A 22218-nucleotide genomic window follows, 5' to 3' on the forward strand; every position below is an offset into this window, starting at 1 on the left:
CGATGCTGGTTTCTGGGAGAATATGAAGGGGCAGAAGTCACAGCCTGCGTCCTCAGGAAGACGCTATGCGCCAGCTCTTCACTAAGAGTGTATCTTCACTGGCTGACCGAAAACCTGCCTTACTACCCCAGATTATCCCCATTTTACAAATATGGAAACAAGCTCTGGAGAGGTGGCCAAGGGCACCCAGAGAGTAAAAGGTAAAGCCAGCATTCAGCCCATTCAGGACTGTACTGCTTGGCCCAAGGAGGCGGGCCCATGGAGGTCCCCGCGGAAGTCTTATAACCCACATCGGACTCGCTGAGTGGATACCATGTCATTCGCGAACGCTGAGTGAATGCGTGGATTCTGTGAGGAAGTCTGAAGAAGGGACAGGGGTTCCAGGAAAAAACAGTAGATTCCGCACAATGTCACTCCTTCCTGGAAACCTCACCAGAACAACAATTAAAAAAGGATGTTTTGAATGCCAAAGGCCCCTAGGGAGGGGGAGAATGGTAGAGGAAAAACCACCACACAGCTTCCAACTTTGGAAGCTGGAAAGCAGATGGGCTGGTGGCAGTTGAGAGCTGACCCAAGAAAATCACAAATTCCAGCGTCAGAGACACTTGACTGATCGCCTGGAATCCTCAAAAGCCCAGGAACTGGCAGCCCCGGAAACCTCTGGAAGAAGAGGTGAGTGTCAGAAGGGCAATGCTAAAATACAGGGGATTACTGACAAGTTATTTAAGAGACAATAAGGGCCGGGCACGGTGGCTCACACCTGTAATCCCAGCACCTTGGGAGGCCGAGGTGGGCGGATCACGAGGTCAAAAGATCGAAGCCATCCTGGCCAACATGGTGAAACCCCGTCCCTACTCAAAATACAAAAAAATTAGCCAGGCGCGGTGGCTCACGCCTGTAATCCCAGTACTGTGGGAGGCCGAGGTGGGCGAATCACTTGAGGTCAGGAGTTCATGACCAGCCTGGCCAACATGGTGAAACCCCATCTCTACTAAAAATACAAAAGTTAGCCGGGCGTGGTGGCATGTGCCTGTAATCCCAGCTACTCAGGAGGCTGAGGCAGGACAATTGCTTGAACCCAGGAGGCAGAAGTTGCAGTGAGCCAAGATTGCGCCACTGCACTCCAGCCTGGGCAACAGAGTAAGACTCCGTCTCAAAAAAAAAAAAAAAAACAAACAATAAAAAAAAACACCTCTCAGCAAAGTAGGAATAAAAGGGAGCTTTTTGCGACCTGGTAAAGGGCAGATATGAAAAACCTATAGCTAATACCACTTTTTTTGTTTTGTCTTGTGAGACAGTTTCGCTCTGTCGCCCACACCGGAGTGCAGTGGCGCGATCTCGGCCCACTGCAACCTCCACCTCCTGGGTTCAAGCGATTCTTGTGCCTTGGCCTCCCAAGTAGCTGGGATTACAGGTGCACACCACCACACCTGGCTAGTTTTTGTATTTTGGGTAGAGACAAGGTTTCACCATGTTGCCCAGGCTGGTCTTGAATTCGTGATCCACCACCTCAGTACTGGGATTACAGGCGTGAGCCACCACGCCCAGCCAGCTAACACCACTTTTTTTTTTTTTTTTTGAGACAGAGTCGGAATGCAGTGGCGCCATCTCGGCTCACTGCAACCTCCATCTCCCAGGTTCAAGCAATTCTCCCACCTCAGCCTCCCGAGTAGCTGGGACTACAGGCGCCCGCCACCACACCCAGCTAATTTTTTGTATTTTTAGTAGAGACGGGGTTTCACCATGTTAGCCAGGATGGTCTCGATCTCCTGACCTCGTGATCTGCACACCTCGGCCTCCCAAAGTATTGGGATTACAGGCGTGAGCCACCACGCCTGGCCAGCTAACACCACTCTTAATGGTGAGAGACTAAATGCATCCCCTGGAAGATCAGAAACAAAGTATCTACCCTTCTATTCAACATTATATTAGATGAGGCTGGGCTTGGTGGCCCACCCCCATAATCCCAGCACTTTGGGAGGCTGAGGCAGGCAGGTCACCTAAGGTCAGGAGCTCGAGACCAGCCTGGCCAACATGGTAAAACCCCATCTCTACCAAGGATACAAAAATTAGCCGGGTGTGGTGGCAGGTGCCTGTAATCCCAGCTACTCAGGAGTCTGAGGCAGGAGAATCGCTTGAACCCAGGAGGCGGAGGTTGCAGTGTGCCGAGATTGTGCCACTGCACTCCAGCCTGGGCGACAAGCGCAAAACTCCATCTCAAAAAAACAACAATAACATTATACCAGAGGATCCAGCCAGTGCAATCAGGCAAGAAAAAGAAGTAACAGGCATAAAGATCAGAAAGGAGGAAGTAAAACTGTTTATTAGCAGATGACATGGCACTCTATGTAGAAAGTCCAAAGGAGGTTACAAAAAAGCTTACTAGAATAAGTCAATTTAGCAAGACTGCAGGATCCAAGCTCAAAATACAAAAATCAATGGTATTTACATATACTAGCAACAAACAACTGGAAAGTAAAGTTTAAGCAACGGTACCATCTCATAACAGCATTACTGACAACAGCCAAAAGGTGAAAGCCGCTTGAGACCAGGAGTTGGAGACCAGCCTGGGCAACACGGCAAAATCCCGTCTCTACAGAAAATTCCAAAAAAAAAAAAAAAAAAAAAAATTAGCCAGGCATGGTGGTACACACCTGTAGTCCCAGCTATCCAGGAGGCTGAGGTGGGAGGGTCACCTGAGCCCAGGAAGTCGAGGTTGCAGTGAGCCCTGATCACACCACTGCTCTCCGGCCTGGGAGACACAGTGAGTGAGACCCTGTCGTGAAAAAAAAAGGTGAAAGCAATCCAAGTAAATGGATAAACAAAAAGTGGTATATTCATACAATAGAATATTATTTACCCTTTAAAAAGAAGAAAATTCTGACATATGCTGCAATGTAAATGAACCTTGAATACACTACGCCGAGGTGAAATAAGCCAGGCACAAAAGAACGAATACTGTAAAATTCTACGTCTATGGGGCACCTACAGGAGCCAAATTCATAGAGTCAGAAGGTAAAACGGTGGTTCTCAGGGGCTGAGAGAGGAGGGAACGGGAAGTTACTGTTTAATAGGTGCGGTTTCAGTTTCACAAGATGAGAAAAGTCCTGGAGATGGATGCTGGCGACGGCTGTGCAACAGCGTGAATGTATTTACCACCACTGCAGATGGTTAAAATAGTAGTATATTATGCATATTTTACCACAAGTAGAAGTTTTTAAAAATAAAAAACCAACACTACCAGGAAAAACCAGTATCGTTTACAATAGCATAAAAATAGGTACTATTTAAGGATATGTTCAATAAAAGATGGAAAAGACTGATAGGCCAAAAACTACAAAACACTGCTGAAAGATAGTAAAGAAAACCTAGATAAATACAGAGATATACACTGTTCATGGTCAGAAGGCTCAATACTGCTAACCTATCACTTCTCCCCAAATTGATCATAATCCCAATCAAAATCCCAGCAGGCTTTTTTGTAGAAATTGACAAACTAATTCTAAAATGTATATGGAAGTACAAAGAACCCAGAATAGCTAAAGCAATTTTGAAAAGACAAAACCAAGTTTGAGATCTTACGCTGATTTCAAGACTTACTATAGTTTATAAACCCACAGTAATCAAGATAGTGTGATACTGGGATAAAGACAGACAAATAGATCAATGGAACAAAACAGAATCCAGAATTAGACACACACAAACAATTGATTTTTTTCTTTTTCTTTTTGAGATGGAGTCTCACACTGCCGCCCGGGCCGGAGTGCAGTGGCACAATCTCGGCTCACTGCAACCTCCAAATCCCCGGTTAATGCGATTCTCCTGACTCAGCCTCCCGAGTAGCTGGGATTACAGGTGCCCACCACCACGCCTGGCTAATTTTTTGTATTTTTAGTAGAGACGGGGTTCCGCTATGTTCACAAGGTTGACCTTGAACTCCTGACCTCGTGATCCGCCCGCCTCAGCCTCCCAAAGCACTGGGATTAGAGGCGAGAGCCACCACGCCCGGCCAGCAATTGATTTTTGACAAAGATTCAAAGGCAATTCAGTGGAGAGATACATCTTTTTAATAAATGGTGCTACTACATCAATTAGATCTCTACATGCAAAAAAACTAGACATTGATTCATATCTTGCACCACATACAAAAATTAACCCCTAATGAATCCTAGATCTCAATGTAAAGCCCAAAACTATAAAATGTCTACAAGAAAATACAGGGGAAAACTGTTGGGACTTTGGGTCAGGCAAAGATTTCTTGGACATGACACCAAAAATGCAATCCACAAAGTAACAAATTAGTAAATTAATCAAAATTTAAAACTTCCCTTCAAAAACACACCATTTTGCACTACTGATCATGAGAATTTTTTTTGGAAACATTGTTAAGAGGATCAAAATACAAAGCCACAAGCTGGAAAAAAGATTTGTAAATCACATACCTGATAAAAGGCTTATATCCAGAATATATCAAGAACTCTTCAGAACTCAACATGAAAAAACCCCACACAATTAAAAATGGGCAAACAGTCTGAACAGACACGGCACTAAAGACATACGTATGGCAAATGAGCACAGGAGAAGATGCCTAACAACATGAGTCATTAAGGAAATACAAATTAAAGTCGTAATGAGATACCACTACAGACATGACAGTGTCTAAAATTAGAGGCTGACCACATCGAGAGATGTGGACATATCAAAGACGTGGACAAACCAGAACTCTCATACACAGTGGGTGAGTATATAAAATGTACAACCACTTTGGAAAACCGTCTGGCAGTTTCTTACAGGTTAACTGGATACCTACCACATGACCCAGCCATTTCAGTCCTAGGGATTTACCTAAGATAAATAAAAGCACACATCCACACAAAGACTAACAAAGACGCTCACAACAGCTTTCTCTGAAAACCCACCAGCAGCTCAATGGATAAACAGACTTTCGCACACGTGTACAATGACTGTTGATAGGCGCAACCACCTGGACAAACCCCAAAATACTTCTGTTGAATGAAAGACGTGATTCCGTTTACAGTAAATGCTGCAAACTCAGATACAGTGACAGAAAGTAGACCAGCCTGTTACCTGGGGTAGGGGATGGCAGAGGAGCGGGGGATGGAGGGGTTCCACAAGAAAACTTTTGGGGACAGGGGAGTAAGGGGGATGTTCACTATCTTGAAGGTAGGGGTGGTTTCACGGGTATATACACAGGCCACAACTTATTAAATTGTATGTTTTAAATATGCTCAGTTTACCATACATCATTATATCTCAATAAAACTGTTATTTAAAACCAACAAACAAAAAGAAACACTGCATCTTCTAGACGAAGCACAAGGTGGGGGCTAATCTCGGGCTCAGGGGCCAGAGGGAACAGTCTGGCCCTTCCTCCCCAACATCCGCCGGGGCTCCGGGGAGGTGGGCACCAGGCTCCAAAGGGCCTGAGGTTTCTTTACTCACGACGCTGCAGGGGAAGCCCTGGCCCACCGCAGACACCAGGAAACTGAAACCTAAAGACATTATGTTGCCCAAGGAAGTTACACAGCTTGTAAGCGATGTAACCAGATCAAAAGCAATCTGTGTGATGCCAAGGCCTTTCTCCCATTCATCTACAAGTTCAAAAACGCCGACCTGATACAAGTAGGTGAAGATTGTGTGTATGTGTTTAAAACAGACAGTTCTCTCCACTGAAGCCAGACGGTGAGAGGCACTCCGGCCACTGCAGAAGCGTCAGGCACCGCGGGCACAGCAGCTGAACTTCCGGTGCATGAGTGTTTGGGTGGCAGCACGACAGGCATGGGATGAAGCTGACAGGCGGGTTTGAGTTTGTATGAGGAGCAGGCTAACCGGCTCCTCCAGCCGCTGCTACCTTCAGCAGCACTCCCTCTGCCCCCACAGGAGAGCACCCAGTCTGGTTCGGCACAGGGGCCTGGGACCATCTGACTCAGAGCCACACCTCGGGCTGGGGCAGAGAGGGGTCCTCTAGCTAAGGCCCTGGGCAAGCAGTAACCCTGCACCCATCCCCACCCAGGCGCAGGGGAAGCAAGAACCTGACAGTGCCAGGTAAGAGGCGAACAGCTCTAGGAGAGTAAGGCCCACAAGCAGCCCGCCAAGCCCCCCTGGGGGCACGAGGCAGAATGAGTACGTCTTGGCACTCAGGCCACGAGGGAGTCAACAAGCCAAATACAGCCCCCACCCCTGGCCCCTACAAGCCCTACCTCTAGACTGGGTTGGGAGCTCCTGCCCTGACAGGTGCAGAGCCCATGATACCACAGCGGCCCATCTGCAAACCTCCCCAGGGTGGGGCCACAGAGGCAGCCCAGAGCTCTGGGGTGCAGGTGCACCCTCCTCTCCCGCCCCTCTCACGCTGGGGTCGTGAAATCCCACTCAGAGACGGGAGGGCTCACCAGTTGCTCTCCCTCCTTCCGCCCACTAATCATCCTTGGCTCTGGGCCCTCAGGGTAAATCAGCTGTGACAGGACGGCGTGGCAGGAGCGGGCCAGGCTCGTGCCATACCCAAGCCACTAGCTGTCACACTCACATCTCAGCTCACGTGACCAACAGTGTTACAAGATAAGGTTCTGTTAATCCCACGCTGCCCTCTTCCCTTCTGTGGAACGTGTTTTGAGGACCTGTGTGTTGACTGCACCATGCAGAGCATACAGCATGGAGGCACCCCTACTGCCATAGGGGGCAGGTGGAGGGATGACCGTCCTGCAGCTCCTCCCTGGGGCTACCCCTCTCTTCCCTCTGCACAGACCTGGCAGCCACCCAGACGTCCCGCCTGCTGCCTAGACTCTAAAAAGATGCCCTATCCCTCCAATTACCATACACAGTACTGGGGCGGCGGGGAAGGTCCTGCCTTGCAGCTGAAAACTGCACTGCTTCCTGCCTCCAGGGATGAAAGGCCAAGAGAACGAGGGCAGTGTGGAGACTACGCTCTCGCCAGGGACCTGCAGCCTCTCACTTCCAAGCACACGAACTCCAGCTAACAGGACCAGGCTTCCTTACCTGCCGCCTTCCGCTGCCTCCCCGCAGACACAGCTTCAGCGACGCCCAGGCTGAGACAGCAGAAGAGGTTCCCGCCGGCCGCGGCCTGCCCTCAGGCAGTGGCTCCCAGAGCTCACCGGTTCCCCGCACTCTTCTGCGCCCGACTCCCCACGCCCCTACATCCTGCGTTCCCTTCAGCCCCGGAAGTACCGTGGGGCTCGGGCGGCGACCTGCCAGTCACCACCTCCTCCTCCGCCGGCGCCTCCGGGTCCTGAGCCCCTCGCCGGGTCCCTCTCCCTCCTGGGGCTCCTTCCCGTCCAGGTAGGTTTCCTGGACAGCCCGCACCACCTGCCCCTCCTGCACCCCGGGCAGCCAATTCGCTTCTTGCACCCCCAGGCGCCCCTCCCCCGCAGGCCCCCGGGGCCCCACCGGCCGGGCCCTGCCCACCAGCTCCGGGCGGCTTCGGGGCGCCGGGGCCGCTCCCAGGACCACCGCCTCCCGCCCGACGCTCTCCCACTGCCGCTCCCCCAGTTCGCCGGAACTTTCTGGCCCCTCCCTGCGCTCGCGGGGGCCTTCCCGGGACTCGGACGCCGGCTCGGGCTGCTGCAGCAGCCTCCGCGGGCTCCCCTCCCCGCGCTCCTGCACCCCGGCCCGGGCCTCGCCGCGCTCCTGCACCGCGGGGCTGCCTCCGCCCTTCTCCTGGTGCTGCCCGCGGGGCCCCAGCCCCTCCTCCTGCGCCACAGGCCAGCCCGCCGAGCCCGTCCACCTCGGCGGGCGCCCCCAGTCCGCGCCGTCCGGCGGCCCCCACACCACCCCCCGGCTGGGCTCGTGGCCTCGGCCGCCGCGCTCCTGCAGCCCCGGGCCCACCCCGCCCTCCTCCTGCACCGCCGGGCCCACCCCGCCCCGCTCCTCCACGCCGAGCTTCAGCCCGCGGAGCTGCTGCGGGCCCCAGCTGACGACCCCTACGCGCTGCGGCTGCTGCTCCGGCAGCGCAGGGCTCAGCCCGCCGCGCTCCTCCTGCGCGCCCCGCCGGGGGCCCCCGACGGGCTCGGCCCAGCGCACTCGCTTGCCCCCCAGAGGCCGCGCGCTCCCACCCCTCCAGATGGTGCTGCCCTCGGCGCCCGCTCACACCGCCCGCCCGCCCCGGCCCTCCCCTCCCGCCCCGGGCCGCCCCCGAGTCCCGCGCCCGCCTCCCCGCCCTCGCCTCCGGGCGTCAACGTCGGCCCGCCGGGCCCCCGCCCCGCGCCGGCCCCCGCAGGTGAGCGCCCGCCCGCCCGCCTTCCCTCCTGCCGAGCGCCCCGAGCCCGCCTGCGCCTGCGCCTGCGCCGCCCTGGGGTGGCGGGTGGGGAGTCGACCCGCCCTCTTAAAGGGCCCGGCCTCATCGCTCCTCCCCCCGCTCCGCCCCCGGCCTCCGGGGCGCTGCCCCGCTTTCCCCCACTGCCCCCGGCCCGGCCTGCGCCTTCCTGCGGTGCGGAGGAGCGGTGGCGCCCAGGGTGAAGAAGTCCCGCCGAGTCGAGGGGCGCAATGGAGGAGCGCCGGAACGAGTCTCTCATTCCGAGTAGCTACCGTGGCGCTGCGCGAGTGTGAAAGTCACTTCCCCCCGGTCTCAGCTGTTCCAACCTCAGTTGAAGCGAGGAGGTGGGACTGGAAGGTTTCCGGGGTCACTCCAGTGAGGCTGGGATTCTAGTCCTAATCTCACCGTGGCACCCCAGAGGCCCAGAAACCCGGACCATCACCTCTCTTTCCCGGGGGCCAACGGAGGACCCCTGAAGGAGGGAGGGTTTGTCTCAGGCCTGACGATTCCTGATGAGGACTTGGGCAGAAACAGCCCCAGGCAAGCGGACCTTCATCATTCCTGCACTTGAGCCGTCTCCTCCCTGCCCCCACCCCCCGCCCCACCCCAGAAGGAGAAAACCCAGAGCTGATTCCCAGCGGAGGGGCAGCCTGCAGGCCCAGTTCCCAGCCCACAGACCCATGTCCCACCCCAAACGGAGGCAGCCCTGGGCAGCGGGCGCTTGGAGCCCAAAGGCTCAGGGCCACTCAGCCCTTGTTACCGTCCCTCATCTTGAAAATGGGTGTAATAACAAAACAGTTCGCGGTAGTTGGCAAGATCAGACATCGGGAACTGTGTAGGGCTGGCTCTTTCTGCGCTCACACTGTGCAGCAATGGGCCCCAGGGCCCTGGCCAGAGCGCAGTAGGGCAATGAGAAAGGGGTGGCTTCCGGAAACCTACAGGAGACCCACTCTGGGTGAATTTGGGTGGCGGTGCCTTGCCTGCGACGTGGGCAGGGCAACTTTCTACTAAATTATCTAACACTGAAAGTAATGGCAGCCCTTCCCCAGGGAGCCATGAGGCTGGGCCAGGACCACCCCCCTGTCGCCTGGCTTCAGGAAAGAAAGTGGGGAAGACAACAGATTTGGGAGAAGGAAACTGAGGAGGTGTTCTCCCAGTCTCCCTCACGCTGCCTCAGTCATGGTCATTGCTAAGGCTCACAGAGCCCAACTGTGCATTCTTCTCATCCAACCCCACAACAACCCAAGGAGACACATAATGTCCCCATTTTACACATGGTAGAACTGAGGTTCTACATGGCCAAGTGACTTGTTGAGCGCCATACAGCTGGTAGTAGTGAAGCCGGGATTCAAATCCAGTTTTCCGACTCTGAAGTCTAAGGCACAGACCGAGTGTGGTGACTCATGCCTGTAATCACAGCACTTTGGAGGCTGAGGAGGGCAAATCATTTGAGCTCCCAAGTTCAGGACCAGCCTGGGCAACATGGCAAAACCCTGTCTCTACAAAAAAAATACAAAAATTAGCAGAGCATGGTGGCACGCACCTGTAATCCCAGCTACTCGGGAGGCCAAGGTGGGAGGATCGCTTGAGCCTGGGAGGTGGAGGTTGCACTGAGTAGAGACCACACCACTGCACTCCTGCCTGGGCAATAGAGCCAGACCTTGTCTCAAAAAAAAAAAAAAAAAAAAAAAATCTGAGGCACAAAAAAGCAACGCCAAATCCAGGGGCCCTGCTTCAGGAAGCATCAGGACTAACTAGATTTTATTGGTCAATAGATGCAAACAACTGATTTAGAACAAACTTCCCCTCCAGTAAATCAAGCTCCAAATCAAACAAAGCTAGGGGTCAAAGCACCTCCACCCTGGTTGGTCCTGCTCCTAGGGCAGCCCAGCCCCCCATTTCCCCAGGCCCCCATCTCTCCAGTTTCCCTCAAGAAGCCAGAGCCACGCCCCGTATGCACCTCTAGTGTAGGGTTATCTGGAGCTTTAGGTTAAAAGGAAAGATTGAGGTCTCCTGCTCCCTTCCTGTTCCTCACCAACTCCTGGACGGTCCCCACCATGGGGCTGAGAACTGGGGCTATGCTGGGCTGTGTCTGTGACACTGATCGTGGTGACCAGAGAGCCACCAAGGGAGACTGCTCTGCCACTAGGGAGCTGACATAAGGAAGGAGCCTCAGACTAAAAACATAAGTCTCAGGAGATTTGGGAGGTGGCCACAGGGATTAACCCCAACCCTCTAATTAACGTGCCTGAGCCAGTCTCCTCCTACATCTGGAACTTTAGGAGAGCTGCCCACAGCAGAATGACTCGGCAAGGAGAAGGGCTTGTCGGGTCTAGCTGGGAGCGGAGGTGGGCCAGGCTGCTAGAGGGAGGCTTTGGGTGGTGCCCTTAAGAGTCTCCGTCATGAGCTGTTTTGCACTGTGAGGTAAGCAAGAGGGCAAGGAAGGCCATTGCTGGGGAACGGGCCACCTGGCTCACACCTGCAGGCAGCTGCTAAGCCAAGAGTGGGTGGGTGCTGCTGAGGGATTGGGCTTCTAGTTTGTTTGTTTTTATTTTTTTATTTTTTTGAGATGGAGTTTCGTTCTTGTTGCCCAGGCTGGAGTGCAGTGGTGCAATCTCGGCTCACTGCAACCTCTGCCTCCCGGGTTCAAGTGATTCTCCTGCCTCAGCCTCCCTAACAGTTGGGACTACAGGCACCCGCCACCACGCCCAGCTAATTTTTTGTATTTGTAGTAGAGATGGGGTTTCGTCATGTTAGCCAGGCTGGTTTTGAACTCCTGGCCTCAAGCAATCCACTCATCTCAGCCTCTCAAAGTGCTAGGATTACAGGCGTGAGCCACTGCTTACAGCTTGTTTTTAAATAAAGCAGTTTTTAAAACTCCTATTGCAACCTTTTAGAGGGAGGTAAACTGAATATGGTGGATTTTGAATGATGGTTTTTTTGTTTTATGAAAGAGGATAATAATAGAATAGAAAATATTAGAATGTTTGGCCGGGTGTGGTGGCTCACACCTGTAATCCCAGCACTTTGGGAGGCCGAGGCAGGTGGAGCACCTGAGGTCAGGAGTTAGAGACCAGCCTCACCAACATGGTGAAACCCCGTCTCTGCTAAAAATACAAAATTAGCCAGGCATGATGGTGCACGCCTGTAATCCCAGCTACTTGGGAGGCTGAGACAGGACAATTGCTTGAACCTGGAAGGCGGAGGTTGCAGGGAGCTGAGATGATGCCACTGCACTCCAGACTGGGCGACAGAGCAAGACTCTGTTTCTCAAAAAAAAAAAAAAAAAAAGAAAGAAAGAAAGAAAGAAAATATCAGAATGTAATTTTTGAACTTTTTATTGACATACAGCATACCTCCAGAGAATTGCCGAAAGCTTGCATTCTTGCAGGTAATACACCCAGCACCCAGATAAAGAAATGGAACATAACCAGCACCCCAGAACCCCACCCTAAAAATGTAATTTTTAAAATTTTATTATTATTATACTTTAAGTTTTATGGTACATGTGCACAATGTGCAGGTTAGTTACATATGTATACAGAAAAAATGTAATTTTTAAAAAAAGATTTTAATAAATATCTTTTAGCACGCCCTTTATATACATGGTTTACTTTTAACTTTCTGACCCCCTTGCCTTCCTCCTAGAATAGAAACCTCCCAACAACCAGGGCTTTCTTCTAGACACAGGCAGCTAGAACGAGGCCTGGCACAAAGCAGGTGCCAAAACTACCTGCTGAATGAATGAGAGTGCAGAGTGCACTGCAGGTAGTGAAGGCATTGTTTCTGTGGTGTTCTTGTTTCATTGTTGTAAAGTCCATTTCTTTCTGTAGGTCACAGTCAAAACATTGAGAGCCACGACTACAACTTGCGCAAGTCAAACACGCTGTGATTCAGGCCAGGGAGACGAGCATGGGTAAAGAACACTGTACAAACTAGCTCAGGGCTTCTGGAACTGTGTGCGGCTGAATCACCGGGGCATCTTGGTGAACTGTAAATTCTGATTCAGCAAACTGGGAGGAGGGCGCTGGGATCCAGCATTTCCATCAAGCTTCCCATGGACCACACTCTGACTATCAAGGCCTTAGATGCAGACAGTCTCAATACAGCTGCACACAAGAATCACACAGAAAGCTTTAAAAATGCCAATGCCAGGCCAGGTGCAGTGGCTCACGCTTGTAATCCCAGCACTTCGGGAGGCTGAGGCGGGCAGATCACGAGGTCAGGAGTTCGAGACCAGCCTGGCCAACACAGTGAAACTCCGTCTCTACTAAAAATACAAAAATTAGCTGGGCGTGGTGGCAGGCACCTGTAATCCCAGCTACTCAGGAGGCCGAGGCAAGAGAATCCCTTGAACCTGGGAGGCGGAGCTTGCAGTGAGCCAAGATCGCTCCATTGCACTCCAGCCTGGATGACGGAGCAAGACTCCGTCTCAAAAAAAAAAAAAAAAAAAAAAAAAAGGTGTTGATGCCCAAGCACCACCCTAGAACACTTAAATTGGAATCTCTTGGATGGGGGTTGGCATCTTCATTTTATTGTTTTGTTTTTGTCTTTTGGTAGAGACAGGGTCTCAAGACGTTGCCCAGGCTGGTCTCGAACTCCTGGGCTCAAGCTATTCTCCTGCCTCAGCCTTCTCAAAGTGCTGGGATTACAGGCATGAGCCACCCCGCCCAGCCTTAGCATCTTAGTTTTTTTGTTTGTTTGTCTCTGTCTCCCAGGCTGGAGTACAGTGGTGCGATCTTGGCTCACTGAAACCTCTGTCTCCTGGGTTCAAGCAATTCTCCTGTCTCAGCCTACCGAGTAGCTGGGATACAGGCACGCGCCATCACATCACACCCAGCTAATTTTTATATTTTGAATAGAGACAGGGTTTCACCATGTTGGTCAGGCTGGTCTTGAACTCCTGCCCTCAGGTGATCCACCCACCCTGGCCTCCCAAAGTGCTGGGATTACAGGCGTGAGCCACTGCTCCCAGCCAGCATCTCAGTTTTTAAAAGCTCCTTAAGTGATTCCAACTGGCTACCAGACATGGGAGGTGCTTGGCTGAAGGCAAACTCCGGCGGGGAGGAGGAGCCAGTCTGTTCCCAAGCACACCCTCACTGCCTAGATGTTCCCAAGCACACCCTCACTGCCTAGAAGGAGGCCTAGGCTAAGGCCCACGGAAGGGAGGGCTGGGATCAGGACGATCTGACTTGACAAAGGGCCACCATTTCTGAGTCAGGAGGGGATCACTTGCCTCCTGGCGGAGGTGAAGAGACGGATTTCTGAAGGAATTCTTAGGCATGGTGCATATCTGCTAACCCCGGTCACATCCTCCCAGGACCGAGAACAGACTGTGCCTTCACCCTATTGCCCAAGTCAGAGGTCCCTGGAGCTGCCAAGGGGGCTGTGCTCACGTGCCCACGAGCAATTCAGTTTTCAAAACCTTACTAGGCCGTTGGGAGGAGGCACTGCCAGCTGCTCCCACACACCTGCCCCCTCTGCCCAACCACAGCAAGAGCCAAATGAGCCGAGAGATGACAAACCCTGAGGTCATCATGGGCTCTTGGGAAACAGAGCCTCATGGAGCCCTGGGCTCCGGTGCCCCCTGGTGGACACCTGGAGTTGCGGTTGGTAACCCACAGACGGACCAGTGAGTTCAGTTACTCCTGATCTGTTGGTGTTCAGGCAGTGTCAGGCACAGTCATGCCAGATGTGGCCCCATACACACCATCAAGGAATTTCTAGTGCGGCGCGGTGGCTCACACCTGGAATCCCAGCACTTGGGAGGCAGAAGCAGCAGGATCAGTTGAGTGTAGGAGTTCAAGGCTGCAGTGAGCTATGATCTATCTGCACTCCAGCGTGGGTGACAGAGGGACACCCTGTCTCTAAAAAAATTAATTTCTTTGAGACAGTGTCTCGTTCTGTCACCCACGCTGGAGTTCATGGCGTGATCTCGGCTCACTGCAACCTCTGACTCTCAGGTTCAAGCGATTCTCCTGCCTCAGCCTCCCCAGTAGCTGGAATTGCAGGTGCCCGCCACCACGCCCGGCTAAGTTTCATATTTTAGTAGAGACAGGGTTTCACCATGTTGGCCAGGCTGGTCTCGAACTCCTAAGCTCAAGTGATCCTCCCGCTTTGGCCTCCCGAAGTGCTGGATTACAGGCGTGAGCCACTGCGCCTGGCCAAAAAAAATTAATTTTTAAAAAAGAGGCTAGGCACGGTGGTTTACACCTATAATCCCAGTACTTTGGGAGGCCCAGGTGGGAGGATTGCTTGAGGCCATGAGCTCAAGACCAGCCTGGGCAACATGGCAAGACTCCCTACCTACAAAAAATTTAAAAATTAGTCAGTTATGGTGGTGTGCACCTGTCATCTCAGCTACTCAGGAGGCTGAGGTGGGAGGATTGCTTGAGGCCAGCAGTTGGAGGCTGCAGTGGGGTAACATCACACCACTGTACTCCAGCCCTGGGCAACAGAGAGAGGCCTTGTCTCAAAAATAAATAAATTAAATCAACAAACTTCTAGTGGAGGAGTCGAGACTAATATGAAGGATGGGCTCCTTTGATTCTTCACCTACTCCTTCTTTCACTCCCTGAAATCTGGCCTCCCCTGGAACCCACCATACTATGTGTGGAAAATGTTGCGGTCAAAGCTTGCCTTTAAGTGGTGAGGTCCTGTGTCACTCTTGCACCTTTCTTCTGCCCTCTCTCCTTTGCTCAAATCTCCCCATTTGCAGTGCAGACACTGCACAGTCTTTAGCTAACGGTTCTTCCTTCTTCTGCTAAAACAGTGAGCCTCCCAGGCAAGCCCATACCTGCTCCTTTTTTGGCTGCCCTCTCCGGCTTGGTAAGATCATTTCCACCCACTGCCACTCCCCGACTCCCCTCCCACAGCTGAGCCAACGAGGCCCCCAGGTACCGAGCTCCCTGCATCTGCGGCGGCCTGCCTGAGCACTGATGTTGAGTGGACACCCAGACTTTTGTTCCATCTTAGGAAGTAGCAACAGAACCCAAACTCTCAGTTCCAGCTCTCCTTCCCTTCTCGCCTGGCTGTCTCATTTGTCCGGAAAGCAGACTCAGGTTCTTGGCAGCCTCCTTTACCCATCTCCTCCTTCAACACCTAATACGCCCACTTCAGCCCCAGATACCTCAGAGGTCCATCCTCCTGCCTCCTCTCTCGACTCACTTCCTCTCAGCTACCACTTTATTCCATGTAGAAAGAACCTGTGTCCAAGTCCTAGCTTCCCCACGTTCATTTTTCAAACAGTGATCAAGTACCTTTGGGATGCCAGACACCTAACCATCGGGTGACTTCCATGTGAGCGGGATCAGATCCTTGCGTTAGCCAGCCTCTGCATCTATGACATGATCCCTCACCGGGAGACTGTAAGAATTACACAAGATAATGCGATGATATTCACACCCTTGAATGGCATTATTACAACAAACATTGTGTAGATGACCTTGCCGACATCAGTCCCTGTACCTCCTTGTTAATTCCCTGTTAATCTTCCTAGAACATCAATTTCATCATGTCACTCCCTTACTCAAGAACTCAGCATTGCTCCCCAGTTCCACACAGCACTGCTCCCCCGTTCCACACAGCACTGCTCCCCCGTTCCACTCAGCACTGCTCCCCAGTTCCACGCAGCACTGCTCCCCCGTTCCACTCAGCACTGCTCCCCCGTTCCACGCAGCACTGCTCCCCCGTTCCACTCAGCATTGCTCCCCAGTTCCACACAGCATTGCTCCCCAGTTCCACTCCGCATTGCTCCCCAGTTCCACGCAGCATTGCTCCCCCGTTCCACGCAGCATTGCTCCCCAGTTCCACGCAGCATTGCTCCCCCGTTCCACGCAGCATTGCTCCCCAGTTCCACGCAGCATTGCTCCCCAGTTCCACTCCGCATTGCTCCCCAGTTCCACACAGCATTGCTCCCCAGTTCCACTCCGCATTGCTCCCCCGTTCCACTCTGCACTGCTCCCTCGTTCCCCGTAGGTGTAAGTGTTCTACAAATCACGGCAGCCCTTAGGGGATGATTCATCACAGTAGCAGAGTGGGAAGTTGGGTCTAGAAGGGCCAAAAAGCCAAAACACACAAAAAGCCACAGCGAAGATAGGTCTGTGGGTTAAAACTCAAGGAAATTCCATGTCTAGAAGACAAGGCAGTCAGTATGACAGAAATCAGGGAAGCAGGTGAAGCTGCAGATACAAGTCACCCTCAGCAAGGATGCTAATCTGTAACTTCTGCAGAGACGGGCTTGTCTATAGAAAAAAGGCATCTTCCTGGAACATTCACTGTAGTTATCCAAGACACCTCACTATCAGCAGACCCAAAGAAGGTGACCGGGTGGTTAGGCCCAGAGGGACACTCGCAGGGGAACACAGGGCATCTACAGGATAAGTACAGCTTCTACGGTCTCACCAACAGCACTTCTTTGTTACTGGGATGCAGAGGAAATGATTATAAAAGAATAAATTTAGGCCGGGTGCAGTGGCTCACGCCTGTAATCCCAGCACTTTGGGAGGCTGAGATGGGCGGATCACCTGAGGTCAGGAGTTTGAGACCTGCCTGGCCAACATGGTGAAACCTCATCTCTACTAAAAATACAAAAATTAGCTGGATGTGGTGGCGGGCGCCTGTAGTCCCAGCTACTCGGGAGGCTGAGGCCTGAGAATCACTTGAACCTGGAGGTGGAGGTTGCGGTGAGCCGAGTTCGCACCATTGCACTCCAGCCTGGGCGACGGAGCGAGACTCCGTCTCAAAAATAAATAAATAAATAAATAAATAAATAAATAAATAAATAAATAAATAAATTGAAGGGTAGAATTGAATCTGGGTGTGAAGTTTGAAGGAGGGAATGTACATTCTCAATGGAGAGGGATTTTATGTTAGAGCTGAAAAGACCCTAGAGAACATCAAGTCTAACACTCACTTAGCAGTGAGGACACAGGCTCTGAGAGGTAGAGCGGGTGACCCATGAACACACAGCAATTGAAGGATAGAGCGGGTGACCCACGGACACACAGCAATTGAAGGATAGAGCGGGCGACCCACGGACACACAGCAATTGAAGGGTAGAGCGGGTGACCCACGGACACACAGCAATTGAAGGGCAGAGCGGGTGACCCACGGACACACAGCAATTGAAGGATAGAGCGGGTGACCCACGGACTCACAGCAATTGAAGGGTAGAGCGGGTGACCCACGGACACACAGCAATTGAAGGGTAGAGCGGGTGACCCACGGACACACAGCAATTGAAGGATAGAGCGGGCGACCCACGGACACACAGCAATTGAAGGGTAGAGCGGGCGACCCACGGACTCACAGCAATTGAAGGGTAGAGCGGGCGACCCACGGACTCACAGCAATTGAAGGGTAGAGCGGGCGACCCACGGACACACAGCAATTGAAGGGTAGAGCGGGTGACCCACGGACTCACAGCAATTGAAGGGTAGAGCGGGCGACCCACGGACTCACAGCAATTGAAGGATAGAGCGGGTGACCCACGGACTCACAGCAATTGAAGGATAGAGCGGGTGACCCACGGACTCACAGCAATTGAAGGGTAGAGCGGGTGACCCACGGACTCACAGCAATTGAAGGGCAGAGCGGGTGACCCACGGACACACAGCAATTGAAGGGCAGAGCGGGTGATCCACGGACTCACAGCAATTGAAGGGCAGAGCGGGTGATCCACGGACACACAGCAATTGAAGGGTAGAGCGGGCGACCCACGGACTCACAGCAATTGAAGGGTAGAGCGGGCGACCCACGGACTCACAGCAATTGAAGGGTAGAGCGGGCGACCCACGGACTCACAGCAATTGAAGGGTAGAGCGGGCGACCCACGGACACACAGCAATTGAAGGGTAGAGCGGGTGACCCACGGACTCACAGCAATTGAAGGGTAGAGCGGGTGACCCACGGACTCACAGCAATTGAAGGATAGAGCGGGTGACCCACGGACTCACAGCAATTGAAGGGTAGAGCGGGTGACCCACGGACTCACAGCAATTGAAGGGCAGAGCGGGTGACCCACGGACACACAGCAATTGAAGGGCAGAGCGGGTGACCCACGGACTCACAGCAATTGAAGGGCAGAGCGGGCGATCCACGGACTCACAGCAATTGAAGGGCAGAGCGGGTGACCCACGGACACACAGCAATTGAAGGGTAGAGCGGGCGACCCACGGACTCACAGCAATTGAAGGGCAGAGCGGGTGACCCACGGACTCACAGCAATTGAAGGGTAGAGCGGGCGACCCACGGACTCACAGCAATTGAAGGGCAGAGCGGGTGACCCACGGACTCACAGCAATTGAAGGGCAGAGCGGGTGACCCACGGACTCACAGCAATTGAAGGGCAGAGCGGGTGACCCACGGACTCACAGCAATTGAAGGGTAGAGCGGGTGACCCACGGACTCACAGCAATTGAAGGGCAGAGCGGGTGACCCACGGACTCACAGCAATTGAAGGATAGAGCGGGTGACCCACGGACACACAGCAATTGAAGGGTAGAGCGGGTGACCCACGGACACACAGCAATTGAAGGGCAGAGCGGGCGACCCACGGACTCAACAGCAATTGAAGGGCAGAGCGGGTGACCCACGGACACACAGCAATTGAAGGGCAGAGCGGGTGATCCACGGACTCACAGCAATTGAAGGATACAGCGGGTGACCCACGGACTCACAGCAATTGAAGGGTAGAGCGGGTGACCCACGGACACACAGCAATTGAAGGGTAGAGCGGGCGACCCACGGACACACAGCAATTGAAGGGCAGAGCGGGTGACCCACGGACTCACAGCAATTGAAGGGTAGAGCGGGTGACCCACGGACACACAGCAATTGAAGGGCAGAGCGGGTGACCCACGGACTCACAGCAATTGAAGGATAGAGCGGGTGACCCACGGACTCACAGCAATTGAAGGATAGAGCGGGTGACCCACGGACTCACAGCAATTGAAGGGCAGAGCGGGTGACCCACGGACTCACAGCAATTGAAGGATAGAGCGGGTGACCCACGGACTCACAGCAATTGAAGGGTAGAGCGGGTGACCCACGGACTCACAGCAATTGAAGGGTAGAGCGGGTGACCCACGGACACACAGCAATTGAAGGGCAGAGCGGGTGACCCACGGACTCACAGCAATTGAAGGATAGAGCGGGTGACCCACGGACTCACAGCAATTGAAGGATAGAGCGGGTGACCCACGGACTCACAGCAATTGAAGGGCAGAGCGGGCGACCCACGGACTCAACAGCAATTGAAGGGCAGAGCGGGCGACCCACGGACTCACAGCAATTGAAGGGCAGAGCGGGCGACCCACGGACTCACAGCAATTGAAGGGCAGAGCGGGCGGCCCACGGACTCACAGCAATTGAAGGGTAGTGACTGCAATTGGATTAGAATCTCCATGACCAACATACAAATCCAGGGCGCCTACTCTACTCTCTCTCCCCCAACTCCCTTACCCTCTAATATACACGTAAATACCATGCCGAAGCTGTGCTGCAACAAACTCAGACGTGAGAAAAGTATGTTATTGAATCTTGGGAATTTACATATGGGGATTGTATATGGCCCTGTCTTGATTTGCCTGGTTACAGGTGTTGAAAAAGTACTTTGGCCAGGCACAGTGGCTCACGCCTGTAATCTCAACATTTTGGGAGGCTAAGGCAGGAAGATTGCTTGAGGCCAGGAGTTGAAGACCAGTCTGGTCGGCACCCCATCTCTACAAAAATAAAAGACAAAATTAGCTGGGTGTGGTGGCACGCGCCTGTAGTCCCAGCTACTTGGGAGGCTGAAGCGGGAAGATTGCTTGAGCCCAGGGAGTTTATGGTTACAGTGAGCTATGATCCTGCCACTGCACCTCAGCCTGGGCAACATAAACAAGACCCCTACTCAAGAAATAAAAGAAGCCAGGCGCAGTGGCTCACGCCTGTAATCCCAGCACTTTGGGAGGCCAAGACGGATGGATCACTTGACCTCAGGAGTTTGAGACCAGCCTCGCCAACATGGTGACACCCCATTTCTACCAAAAATACAAAATTTAGCCAGGCGAGGTGGTGCATGCCTATAATCCCAGCTACTCGGGAGGCTGAGGCAGGAGGCTGAGGCTTGAGCCCAGGAGGTGAAGGTTGCAGTGAGCCAAGATTGTGTTACTGCTCTCCAGCCTGGTTGACAGAGTGAGACCTTGTCTCAAAAAATAAAAAATAAAAAATAATGCTGCTTTCTGCCTGCAGACTGAGTCCTTCTGATTTAAAAACCACTTATATATAACTATGAATATATGACACTCTTTTTACATGTTCTATCATGCAAATGGATTTTTAATTTGGCATGTTGACATCTATCGTTGCTGAAACATACAGTTCATTTTAACCTTCAGATATACACGATTGCATGAATATACAATTTTTCTCAATCGTCTTTCAGGGACATTTTGAGTGTTTCCAATTTTTTGCTATTACAAACACTTCTGTGGTGAACATCTTGTATACACGTCTCCTTGTGAGAACACGGACGGACCTCCCTTCCAGTTCAACCAGGTCACAGGCATAATGTGCATTTTCAGATATCGTCTGCAATGCCAAATTCTTTTTCCAAAATGCGTATATCAGTTTTCACTCTCACCATCAGCGTTTATGAGTTTGTGGGAGATTCTTACCTTCTTTTTCTTACATTGATTAAATTTATTATGACGATTTTTTTAGAAACGGAGTCTATGTTACCCAGGCTGGAGTGCAGTGGCTATTCACAGATGCGATCCCACTACAGTTAGTTTTGACCTGCTCCATTTCTGACGTGGGCCATTTCACCCACTTTAGGCAACCTGGTGGTCCCCCCGTCCTTAGAGGTCACCATATTTATGCTGAACTTAGTGCAGACACCCAATCAAAGTAGGACACAGCTGCCTAGAGCTCCTGGGCTCAAGCCACCCTCCTCCTCAGCCTCCCAAGTAGCTGGGATTACAGGTGTGCACCACCACACCTGGCAAGATTCTCAGCTTCTTTGAGACCATATGAGATTGGTGTTTTTCCTTCAGAGCTATTAAAGGCAGCTGTGCTTCCTGTTTTATAGACATTTTTCCTGCAGCCTGAGGCTATTGAATTGGCACTGAGAGTCTGATGCCATCCTTGGGCCTGGTCCTCACTGGTAAAGGGTTTTTCCCAGAGTTTATGCCACCCGGTAAGAGATGGGGTGGTGGGAATCCACGCCCATGGGGTGATACCCTCGGGCCTCTAAGCCTCCCACGTGCAGTGACAGACAGCATTTCTGACATTCAGCTCTATTGTTCCCTATTCCTGTTTCTCATTAGTTTCCTAGAAGGGAGAAAAGGTTGCCCTTCTCCAATAGGAGCACTCAGCATTTTGATGACTCATCATTTTGCCTTTCATGGGCGTAAGGGCACAACCTCTTTGCTACACTGCATTCATCTCCAGAATTTTTTGTTCCTTTCCTTGAAGGCCACTCTGGAAAGCTTCCAGCATGAAGTTGGACCTGCTCATGTGATTGGTTCTGATGCTGCTCCTCTGCTGGGCGCCACCCACCTCCTCGTCCCGGTCAATTTCTCGGGTTGGAAGGGAGCTCGCCTTTCAGCCCTCCACCTTACCCTGGAAGCATTCTGCATGTTAATTATGTACCCAGACACTTAACAAATCCTTCCTTCTACAAAGTGTATGCAAAACACTTCATCCACACCCGGAAGCACTTGCCACACGTAACAGAGGGAGCACTTCTCTCACCCAGGAACACAACTCTGCATCAAGGAGTTCAAGAACCCAACAGAAAAATACAGAACAGAAAATACTGTGATAAAGCTCTAATACCTTGATTTGAGTGACAGTTACTCTTACATTTTTCAAAATTCATAAAGTTTACATTTATGTTTAAAATTATGTTACATTTATGTTAAAAATTAAACATAAAAACTTTATGT

The 22218-nt window shown here is 52.3% G+C and overlaps 1 protein-coding gene across 1 annotated transcript in view; it reads right to left on the reverse strand.

Annotated features, from left to right (window-relative positions):
- The window catches only part of TNK2 (tyrosine kinase non receptor 2), a 43533-nt gene extending 36348 nt beyond the window's left edge, over positions 1-7185 (reverse strand). The window contains exon 1 of the mRNA XM_054480453.2: positions 7015-7185. The gene's annotated coding sequence lies outside the window, so the exon portion shown is untranslated. The remainder of the gene's footprint in view (positions 1-7014) is intronic.
- Between the last annotated feature and the right edge of the window lie 15033 nt (positions 7186-22218).

This window comes from Pongo pygmaeus, chromosome 2, assembly GCF_028885625.2.
Source record: "Pongo pygmaeus isolate AG05252 chromosome 2, NHGRI_mPonPyg2-v2.0_pri, whole genome shotgun sequence".
In the NCBI taxonomy this organism is placed as follows: domain Eukaryota; kingdom Metazoa; phylum Chordata; class Mammalia; order Primates; family Hominidae; genus Pongo; species Pongo pygmaeus.